Here is an 11,608-nt window from a genome sequence, read left to right as displayed (position 1 = left end):
CTGAGCAAATGAAAGATCACAATTTGGGAGTGATTGCAATGTAGCATGAGGCTCAGGGAGGTGGACATAAAGGTAAGATAAGTAAAGAAGTCACAGGGAATGAAAATAGATAATAAGCCAGATCTGTAATGACAGACAAAAGTATGGCTTAACCTTCCAGGAAGAGAAAGCCTCTGAAGGATGGGAGTGAAGGAGAGACCCAGTAAGATGGAGAACAGGAGCATGTAGTCTACGCAGGTTGTTGCTTGGGAAAGGGTGGTTATTGTGGTGGGTTCCCAGCCAGGAAGAACAGAATGAAACATCTTCCTTACCTAGCAGCCTTCATCTAGAACTGTCATGGAGCTGAGGACTAGGACAGGTGAGAAGCTATAAAGATGGATCTTGGCTTTCTCAATACTTTGCCAGTTCCTTACAGGTACTCAGATCTCAATGGTAAAAATGGAGTTGGAGCAGGAGGTGGCCCTTCCTGGCCCGGGCAAGGTCCTCCAGCTCTCCCTGCTCTATGTGTTCAGAAGGAAGGACATACAACGTGATGTCCAACCCACCTAGGCGTGCAAGGCCCTGACACAATGCAAACTGAAAGTGAAGCTGCCTAACCCATAAGCACCAACACCATCCCCTACTCGGATGTGGGTCATTTTCTGCCCTCAACTTTCACTAAACATTCTTTAAAAATAAAAAATAAAAAAAAGACTTAAGGAAGAGCAGGTGCAGAACCTAGACAGAAGCAGACTTCTTGTGCAGGGAAGAAATTTTTTCTGCCCCTGTAGAATGAAGTAGACAATAGAAGCGTTGGCTTCTTGGAAAGAATGGTTTGCTCCTTACAGAAAATAAAGATGTGCTTTGGCTCCTCACTACCCTACTCCCAAGCGTTCTGCAGACTTCTGCTGGACAGCCCTAGAACTGGAGCAGCATAGTATATGGGAGTAAAGCAAACATAACTTACCCCCTCTCAATCAACTGGGGATACATCTCCAAACAGAATGCCCTGGAATAGAGAAAAATTTCCACATCAGATATACCAACACTTCCCTCTGTCAAATTTTTCTGCCTTCTAACTAACTAAACAGCATCCACCTGCCTTGGAATCCTCACCACCTGCTTTTCTCTCCAATCAGCACTGGATCCAAGTCTTTTTCCAAAGCCCTCTCCCTACCTTTGTTATTTTTATATCCTCAAATAAATAAATAAATAAATAACCTACTCTTTGATTATGGTTATTTCATCTGGGGTCAGTGCTCAGTCAACTGTTAAATAAATTGCAAATTCTACAAAACACAGCCAGCCACAACCATTTCTAACTGTAATGCCACAACTTTGAGCAAAATTACATCTGGCTACAATACTATTCATATGCATAAATTATTCTGCCTCTGATTATCTTAAGGAAAATTCAGCCATTAAACTTATTTTATAGGCATAGAACCAGGGGGAGTGCCAGAAAGCATGTGTGTATCCTGAAAATCATGGGGAAAGCAGAAAGAAACAAAACATAATTGGCAAACCGTATCCGCCTGCAGTTGTGTCTAATGGGCTCTGTCTCCCCTGATTTTCCATCACCAGCCACTACTGACATATACACCACAGCAGGGGAAAGAGGGGGCTGGGAGGGAGGACAGGGTGGCATCAGGCTGCATGTGGTTAGGACAGATTGAGGCTGTATTCCAGCTCTGCACGTGCTCCCAGAGGGGAAAGGCTCTCTGGGTGTGCATCAACAGGAAACTCAGATTTAGCACAGACATAAATCCAAACCCTGCCCAGGAGGATGGACAAGATGGCTTCAGATGCTGATGTAGAAGCTCTTGCAGAAAAGAGCTCAAAATGTGTGGTCCGTTATACCACAGAGGTGCTCTTCTCAGCTGAGTTGTTTCAACAGTAAAATAAATAAATAAATAAATAAATAAATAAATAAGAACAATAGTTAAGTGGCTGCTATTGATTGCTTATCATGTACCGCATTTATCTTATTTAACCAGAAAAATAATTCAATGATATTGGAGTTTCAGCATATGCTTTATATATGGGCAAACACTGAGAAATAAGAAATCAGGTTACTTTCTTAAGGATACATAGGTAGCAAATGGTAGGATTTGGACTAAAACCCAAATATTTCAATATTAAAGCTTGTGATTTGAACCTCCTTGTTGTTATACCATTATTAAAATTATAAAATTCTAAGCTACAATTGGAATTCTGAGTATAACCTTATCATTTACACACAAACCTCACTCCTCCATATTTTTTGCTGAGTTGAGATCAGGTCAGGGATGAAGAGTTGACCTCAGGGAGCCAAGCAGATCTTTATTCCTGGGCATCTGGGATGGGATATTGTCCCCTAGGAGTTGGCAGTGGGTACTACTTAGGAACATTTATAATGGGTCATACTAACAAAGCAGAAATGAAGATAGCTAATATGCTGGAATAAGAGAATAAAGCACATGAAATAAATACGAAAATGATTGAGACAGAGGGAGAGAGAGTGTACTGATTCCAACAGAGATTGTGGCTTTCACATCTGATCATTCTTTTTATTTTTAGTTATTAATTAATTTATTTATTGATACAGGGTCTCGCTACACAGTTTAGATTCATACTGATCCTCCTGTTTCAGCCTCTCTAGCCTGGGATTTACAGGTGTGCACCATCATGTCGCGTTCCAGGGCTGGCATGGCATGTGGTACGAGGGATCAAACTCAAAACCTTGTGCTTGCCAGGCAGGCAATTATCCTGCAGAGCTATCACCTCAACCCCCACATTTGACCATTCTTATTCAAATATGACAGCACTTCCTGTTCCTAAATTCTGTCTCTGCATAATTCGTATTCCTGATTCTTTATGACAATGCTCTGTTTATTGAAGCCCACTCTGTGGTTTTTATACAACCAAGTGAAGCCTTATAAATGCTTTCTACATGCCAAGTGCTATGCCAAATATTTGGTGGTGTTAACTCATCTCACTTTGCAGCACTCTATGAAGGCTGTTCTATCATTATGCTCATTTCTAAGATACAAAAGTTCAGAGAGATGATATAACTCACCTAAACTTACATAGTGGCAAATCTGCATTAGAGCCCAAGCAAGTGGGCACTGGAGTCTGCCCTCTAAACTCAGTGCTTCTCTGGCTTCCACTCTTCCTTCTCCCTGTTCTCTGCTTGGAGGAGGGAAAGACCATCTTTATTTTATTATACCTGCTGGCTGTCCTGCCTCACTGCCCCCCTCCAGCCCCTACCATCCACCTTACTCTGTCTCTGTCTCTCCCACTCTTCAACAATATTAAAGATGATAAATCTAAGTTGAAAACATGCATTTTTTTGTGAGACTGTAGACTTTATCCCTTTTTGTAGAGACAGACACAACAATTTATAAACTCTGACGGGGCTCTGATGGAATGGAATAAGGCCTTTTCAACCCACCTCATGGTGGACAGCCTATCACCCCATTTTCTGACCTCCAGTATGTGATTTAGGAGGAAATTGGGTTGGGGGGGGGGATCCTCTAGTGGGTGATTAGAAAAACTCTTTCTCAAATTCTGTAAGCAGTGGATTAGATTTTATCAGCCAGCATCCACCCCCTCCCCACATCTCACACCAGGGAGTGCGTCCTGGGTGAGGGAAGGCTGAGACTGTCAATTTGTTAGTTGAAAACAGTTTTAAAATCCATTTCTCCCTGTGAAATGTGTCAGGCACAGAGAAGTTTCTCTCTGCTTTGACGTTGCTATATGTATGTCATTTAAGATAACAATGAAAGATTCTCCAGCAGAGAGACTGGGTGTTCTTCTAAGGGCTAATGCAAAATGCGGAAGATTTGTTTCTTATTTTTCACTTTGTGATCACCCCCCTGCCCTCCCCTTGAGCACTATCCCAATTTGATAATGGAACTCACTTTGCAGAATGTGTGTTTCTGAAAACACTGGCCATGATTATTTATTTTCCTACAAGCTATCCTGTTAGTGTTATTCCTGAAGAGCTTTGGCATCTGATGTTATCCAAAATTGGATGCTATGGTTTGAATATGGGCTGTCTTCATCAAAACTTGGGATAAAGTGTGGAAGTAATGGGAGGTGGCACCTCCAAGTGTTACTGGAGTTACACTCAGGGTTTGCAAGAAAATAAATTTAGTACACAACTTATGATTTATAAGGGTATCTTAAGTAGTCATCCAATAATTCAAATGCAGAAGAATGCAAGAGATCTCTCTGCATGCTAGAGATTCGTAGAATCCAGTCAAGGCCCTGGATCCCTAGGCAATGTCTCACACAAGTCCAGCAAGAGGCCTAATGCCCATGGCAATGTGCTGTACAAATCTTTATCAAAGATCTGCACTAGGAAAGCCCAAAGGGCAGCGGTGAAAGCTAGAGAGTCTGTGTCACGTTTGGGGTGGAGATGTAAAAGATGTGTACCACAAGGCTAAGGGATCTGCACGATAGCCAGGAAACACTGCTCAGGGTGAAGACCAAAGTGTCTTTGAAGAGACCAACAGCAATTCCCTGCCACAGCAAAGGCCTGAGCTCCACTGATGGTGAGCAGAGCTAGTTCATCTCAGGAAAAGCAACAGTGGAAAGATTCTCCAGGAGAATCAACAGAGTACAATATTCCTCTCCAGTTTTCCTGTTATGCTTTTGATTTTTGTTCTAAGCTTTCATTTATGTATTTGGTACAGGGTCTTGCTATGCAGCTCAGACTCACAGTGATCCTCCTGTCTCAGCCTCCTCAGCCCAGGGACTGTAGGTGTGTGTCACCATGCCTGGTTTCAGTGGCCAGTACAGTCCAGGGTTCCGGGGCTGACATGGCATGCAGTACCAGGGAGCAAACCTGGGCCCTTGCATTTGCCAGGTAGGCACTTAGAGTCCTGAGCTATCTCCCCAACCCCTCCTTTTATGCTTTTGGTAACACTCCTGGAAGTGAGTCTTCCACCTCCAGAACAATGCTGACTTAGTTCAACAGGGTGGTCCCTCTTATTAAACCACTAGATAATACACTACTAGGCGTTTAAGAGAGATTAGTATTTTTCTAGAGAGTAAATTCTTGTTTTACAAGGATTTGATTCATTATCTAGGTTTTGATAAAGTGAGCCTAGAACACACCTTCACTCTTTCTCTCACAAACACCCAATTCCATTTCCACTTACCTACAACGTTATAGTACAAACAGAGGACTCTTCATTGCTCTTTGTATTCCACCAGAACTGTGAACCAAACAAACCTCTTTTCTTTGTATCAGAATACCAATCTTGGGTGTTCTACTACAGAAACCCAAATCAGAGGGAAACAGTGCAGGATGTCTTTGCAGTGCCTGGACTAAGAGAGTCCTTTGAAATACTGATCTTCACTTGAGACTCAACAACAATGAAAATGATAAATTCTACGACACGCACCTAAATATTTTCCATGTATGTCCTGTCAATTAAGGGCTTCTTAAAGAGTAGACATTTTCTCTTTTCAGGAAGTATTAGAAAAAGCAATATTCTTTCAAGCTTCTTTGAATACACAGAAAACAACCATCAAGGGTTCACTTGGCTCATGTACACCTTTCTCTTTCTCTCCTCTCTTTCTCGTTGTCAGTGAATCACTGCTTCACTATCATATACCAAGAGACCAGCCCTAGGACACACTTGATGCCATAACCAGGGTTATGGTTCTCACTAAGGACAGGAGCTTCGCACAATGCTCAGCGGGAGCATGTATTGATCTTTCAGATTCATCGTGGGAAAGGTTACTCACATAGTTTTATCTTTTCCAATCTGACCACCACCCATCATAAGATTATGCATTATAAGTTAAAGGTCCTTCCTCTTCTCCACCAGCCTGTTGGGAATTAAGCTGTTTTGCACTGAATAGGAGTAGACGCCATTTGTATCATCTCTGTTTTGCAGATGAGCAAAGTGAGACTCAGAAGGTTTAAGAGACTTACTTCAAGGTCCTAGAGTAAAAGAGTGGAAGAGTTGAAAGAATTCAGACTTCACAGTATACTACCTAGCAACATACTCATTTATTTGCCGCACGTTAAGTACCCACTATGTGTTGCCCTTTGTGTCAGGAATGCAATGAATTGTTTTTCTAACCCTCAAGTGCTTGCAGATTAACAGATGAATCAGGCAATCACAGAACAATTGATTTTAACTAATGAATGAAGTTAAAATGAATGAAGTCTAATGAATGAAGAATGAATGCACAAGCAAATGAACTCTGTGACAAATGTATTTGCGATGCAATGAAAGCACACAGGGGAAGGGACATAGCATAGGTGACATTGCAGGGATCAATAAAGGCCAACCTTCTCCACCTTGTAGAATGGTTGAGGCTTGAGTGATTTGGTCAAAGTGGCAGGTGCACTGAGCATCATTCCTACCACCCTAGGGCTCTTCTGGGCTCTTTTGTGTGCTTACCAGTCTTCCTGGTATTGAAAGAGCTTTGGGGCCTTTTGCTTCCAAACTGATAATGAAGAAGAGTCCAACCTAATCCCTGCGAACAATCACTATTGACAAAGAGTTTACCTCAGAACTGGAGGGGTCAAGCAAATAAATTAAACAGTGAAGATACCATTTAAGAAAACAGCGAGATCAACCAGGCTGGTCAGAGTGGCAGCAAGACAAGGAGCTGCATCGGTACAGCACAGCAAGGGCAAGTGCAGCCCTGGAGTCTGCAGAGAGCAGCACCGAAGGAGGCCTTTCATGGGACGCCATGCCAGCTGAAGCACAGCATGGGTGGGTGACAAAGAAGGGAGCCCTAAAATTCTGCAGAATTCACCCACTTCTCCCAAGTACTTGTTCCTGCTGCTGCAGGTAGGAGACACTTACAGAATTCAGAGCCCTGGCTCACAGCCTCAAGGCAGAGACGGTAATGGCATGGGTTCATGGCACATGGAAAGTTATCCTTTCCATAGTGCCCTGAAAGCAGAGAAAGAAGGGCAGAAAGGTGTAACCTTCCAGGTCACACCCAGAGGGACCCGCCTCATCTGACAAGACTCCACCTCCTGATAGCACAGGCAGTTCGGAGCCCTTCAGTGAATAAATCTGCTGGTGCCCATAATCTAATCACCTTCCAAAAGGTCCACCTCTGGTCACATGAGGCTTCAAGGGGCATTCTAGATCCAAACTAGGACAGCCTTTGGTACCTATTTGTTGAGCAAATTTATCTGCCTGGGGATTTTAGAAAACATCCACCCTAACTATCATATGGTTCAGATGGAAAAGCAGATGTTGAAAAAGTAGGAGTCCCAAGTTAGACCCAAGACCCATGTCTGCCCCAGAACTCAGACTGCCTGGCTTCAAATCCAAGCCTTTCTGCAGAACTCCAGGCTTATCCTGAGCTATCTCTGCAGAGCAGCCCAGTACCACGCTCCCTCCAAGGCAGTGGGAGGTTGGGGCGGGGGCTCCCTGACTCAGTGACCTGATAGGATTACTCCACTGATTGTTCTAAGCATCTCCGGTGGCGTGTTTCCACATCACTGGCTCAATAAGTGACCTTGAGCAAATTGCTTACCCCTGCTGTGTCCAGGGTTTTCATCCACAGAGAGAGCCTCCTGTGAAGATCAAAAGATGTCACTACTGGAAAAGCTGGTGAAGAGAATAAAGGGGACTCACGTTTTCTGGATCCCATCTGGGCAACTCACACCAATTTAAAGCAGAGTTACACAACACATCATGACATCACATTCAGGACCACCTTCCGCCTATCTATGGAGAAAAGATACCTTGATAATGGTTAAAGGGGCACAGAGTCAAATCATAAAGTTTTAGCCCCAACACTGCTTATCCCTAAACCTGTGACCTGCTCATGCCATTTCACCTCCTAAAACCCCAATTTTTTTCATTAAGAAACAATGCTGATTAGTGTGTCTAGAATGTTGCATTCCTGTGTAACTCCAGGGCCTAGTGCTAGGAAGTTCTCAGTTCCTCTTAATTGTTCATTCACTCATCCGTTTTACGTTTTTGTTTAACTGTTTTTTATACAGCTTGATGTGCATCAAAAACTTTTTCAGATACAAGGAATCAAGAGGCCAGCAAGACAGACACATTATTCTCCTTGTAGACAAATTTGGTCTACTTTGGGAGTAGATGTTGCGTGCTGTGGTGTGTATCTTGATGTTCGCCAAAAGCCTCATGCATTTGTTAGTGGCACTTTCTGGAGGTGGCTGGGTCTAGGGTGTGTGATACTGAGTTTAAGGGTTTGTGATAGCTCAACTAAGATCCCAACTGGATTAGAATAGTTTTGAAGGTGACTGAATAGACTTACTGCAGAGGGAAGCCCCTCCCCTAGGTAGAGGGTGACACGAATCACCCTAAGACACTGCACATCTGAAATCTGATTGATGAAGAAAAAGGACAACAAGTGACAAAGGCATAGAGTCAGACACATCATAGATTTTTCAGGAGTTGACAGGACTAACAGGGTGCATTTTTTAAAAAATAATACAGAAATATGAATGCATAAGGAAAGACAACATGGGTAGGTAAGAAAATGAGGAAAAATAATAACTTTATAAATTCTTTCTACGGGACGGGCCTTTAAGCCAAGCATATTGAAAAACAATTCTGATTTAACCATCAGGTCTCTCCTACAAGGAGGTATTAGCATCATTTTCCAGATAAGAAAATTGAGTCTCACTAAATCAGCAGTTTTTCCAAGGCCATTAGGCCTGCATCTGGAAATTGAGGTGGTACCAGAATTAGGACTCAACTCTTTTCTTAAACATCTGCAATATTCCAGTTACTGAAATTCTGATACATACATGTAAAATGTATTCAAAATAAAATTCAAGCATCAGTCCTAATGGACACATAGGTGCTACTTAAAGAGAGATAACAGGATAAGCAGTGTTTAGTGTTGTACTGCGAGGGTCGAGCTAAAAATTTCAAGCTTGTCTTAATTATAATTAGAAATTCTTAAAAGTTGTTAAAGATTAGTACCCGGTAGGCTTCATTCCACCTGAGGAGATTATTACAGATGATAATCATCACCTAAAATTTAGCAGTATCCCCAAAATGAGAGACCAGTTAAACAAGAAACAGGATGAGTCATGAGGATTCTACAATAAAAACTTATTTTTTTGCCTTAATGTAGGGAACTGGTCTCAGCGATTCATCCCTAGATAAGGTTCCCCTTGCTGACAAGGGTTTTCAGACAAGGGAAAACAAGCTTTGCACAGAATATCTGAAAGCCTGTTGATTAGTCGTTGAATACCAGGCTTTGCTAACCTCCCTGGCCAGTTATACATCACCATGGTAGACACAAGGCTCGCCTAAGGCTCTGCACGCTGGAGCTGCATGGCAGAAATGCTTTTACAAGATATATATGACTTTTAATTTGCAAGAGGTAGAGTGTGTGTATGTGTGCATGTGTAATGCGTTAGGGAAGGATTTATGGTGCAGGATTCCAAGCTGGAAAACAGTGTGAATTTCTATGCATAAATCTATGCAGCTGTTTTCACAGGAGCTGTTTCTTGTGGGACCAACAGATGATTTTATTATGTTTTTGTTCTCAGAAAACTCCTAATCATCAGCCAAAAGTTAATGCCCAGGAAAGGATGGAGAAAGGAGACCACTTAATGAACATCAGCTATTTTCAAGTGCTTTATCTTTGGTATTTCACATACATTTTTCAATTAAGTAAGTCTCCTTATTATGTAGACTTGGTGCACACACCAAGGGCCTTTCTGGGATTCTAGGAAACAAAAGCCAGTGTCTTTGAATTTGCCTACCACCAAGGGCAGTGTGCTCCACTCTAGTCACTGCTAACGGTCATTTCACTGCCATGAACCAACCTGAGAATGGGCAGAGTCTGAGCAGAGTGGAAGAGAGAGAATCAGAGGCCCCAATCCCTTGGGTTGAAAAATCCTAATCCGCTGGCCCTGTGATCTGACCATCCTCTTGACCTCCAGTTAGTAAGATGATGAATGTCTGTAGTGTATAAACCAGTGTGAATTCATTGTCTGTTACTTGTGGCACAAAGCATGCTTGTAATGCAAGAAATTATGAGGACAATTTGACCTTCGTCAAGAACAGGGTTTCCCAACCTTGTAACACTGGCATTATGGACTGAATATTTCTTTATTATACATGCTAGGATAGGCATTGCATAGCATAGGAAGTTTGGCTGCAGCCCAGGCCCTGCTCTTGAGACACTGGTGGCATCCCTTCCCCCATTTAAACCAGTGAGATATATGGATATAGATATAGATATAATATATAGATATTATGTAATAATATATATATACTATGACATTCTTTGTAGGGCAAAATCTGAGACCAAACTTGTAACTGCTCATCAATTACATCCCTTTAGAACCCTAATATTCTCAATCAGGCAGCAATAAGCATCTACACGACGTTCAGGCTGTGCTCGGTTAAGTCAAGTTACCATAACAGAGCTCATGCCCAGCATGTGCCTTAGGATCATCAGAGGAAAATACAATAATGCCACAGGAGTCTTCTAAAGCTAAATATGATTATAAGCCTGGGATCATTTGAAAAATTACAAGGCATTTAATAGGCTACAAAGTGTTGCAAAATGTTAAAAGGGCTTTTTAAAATCCCAAATACTTTTACAATGATAAAGTGACATTACAAAAGGAAGAGCAAAGAAGAAAGTGCTTTGTAAACTGTTAAGCACCTTGGAACAAGCACAGCAACGTGTGAGCTTTAAAGTCTATTGTAAACTGTGGTTATAAACTATTAAGTGCTTTGCCAAATGAGAAGTCCTTCGTAAACTACAAAATTACAAAAATATTTAGGATGTAAATATTTGCAGGGGGCATTTCTCACACTTAAAATTGATCTTGACTTTTTAGAGAGTTTTTTTTTATGTTAAAACTAAACACGGCCTTTTACGTAGTACTTAGGGCCTTCCCCTTGCTTCTACAAATTGAATTGGGAAGAACTTGTCTGAGAGAGAGAGAGAGAGAGAGAGAGAGAGAGAGAGAGAGAGAGAGAGAGACAGACAGAAACACAGACACACAGACAATACAGAAACATCCAGCTACTGGAAGATTCCTTGTTTCCTTTGGAAAATAACCTGCCTTAGAACTTAATGGCATATGGGATTAATAAACACTAATCAATCAACTTTTAGCAGCTGCTACATGCTTCTTTTCATTCTAAATGAATTCGTGCTTGGATTTTTGATAGAGCTTCTAAGACTTTCTTGTTTATGTTTTTCGTGCTTTGTCTCAGGCTGCAAGGGTGATATACTGCAGTGACCCTCAACAGTCCTAACTCTGAAACCTGGCATTTGTCAGGAAAACCCACACACCACTGTCTTGGGAGAAAGAACACCGCAGTGTTCTCCAACTCATTATTTCAGGCACTAGGCAGCCTCAGAATCATCAGGCACACCCAGTGGAAGGTGCCCAACTTTATAATCATCCATGCGCTCCCTGCAGCCCTACCAGGGCAACTTAGAAGGTGGAGGATAAATGACAGAAGAGGAGCACTGCTTCTGCCTTTTATTGGTGCTGTACACTTCAGTGGTACAAAAAACCTTTTTCTGAAATGAAGTTTTTTGCAGAGATGAGAGCAAGCTAGAAGTAACTTGTTGCTACAGATGGAGAAATTGCAGCCTAGCGTTGTGGCCTGCTCTGCCGAAAGTAACACGGATTTTAAGGCTGTGCAGG

Source organism: Octodon degus, unplaced genomic scaffold, assembly GCF_000260255.1.
Source record: "Octodon degus isolate 3935 unplaced genomic scaffold, OctDeg1.0 scaffold00021, whole genome shotgun sequence".
Taxonomy (NCBI): domain Eukaryota; kingdom Metazoa; phylum Chordata; class Mammalia; order Rodentia; family Octodontidae; genus Octodon; species Octodon degus.
This window is presented reverse-complemented; position numbering follows the sequence as displayed.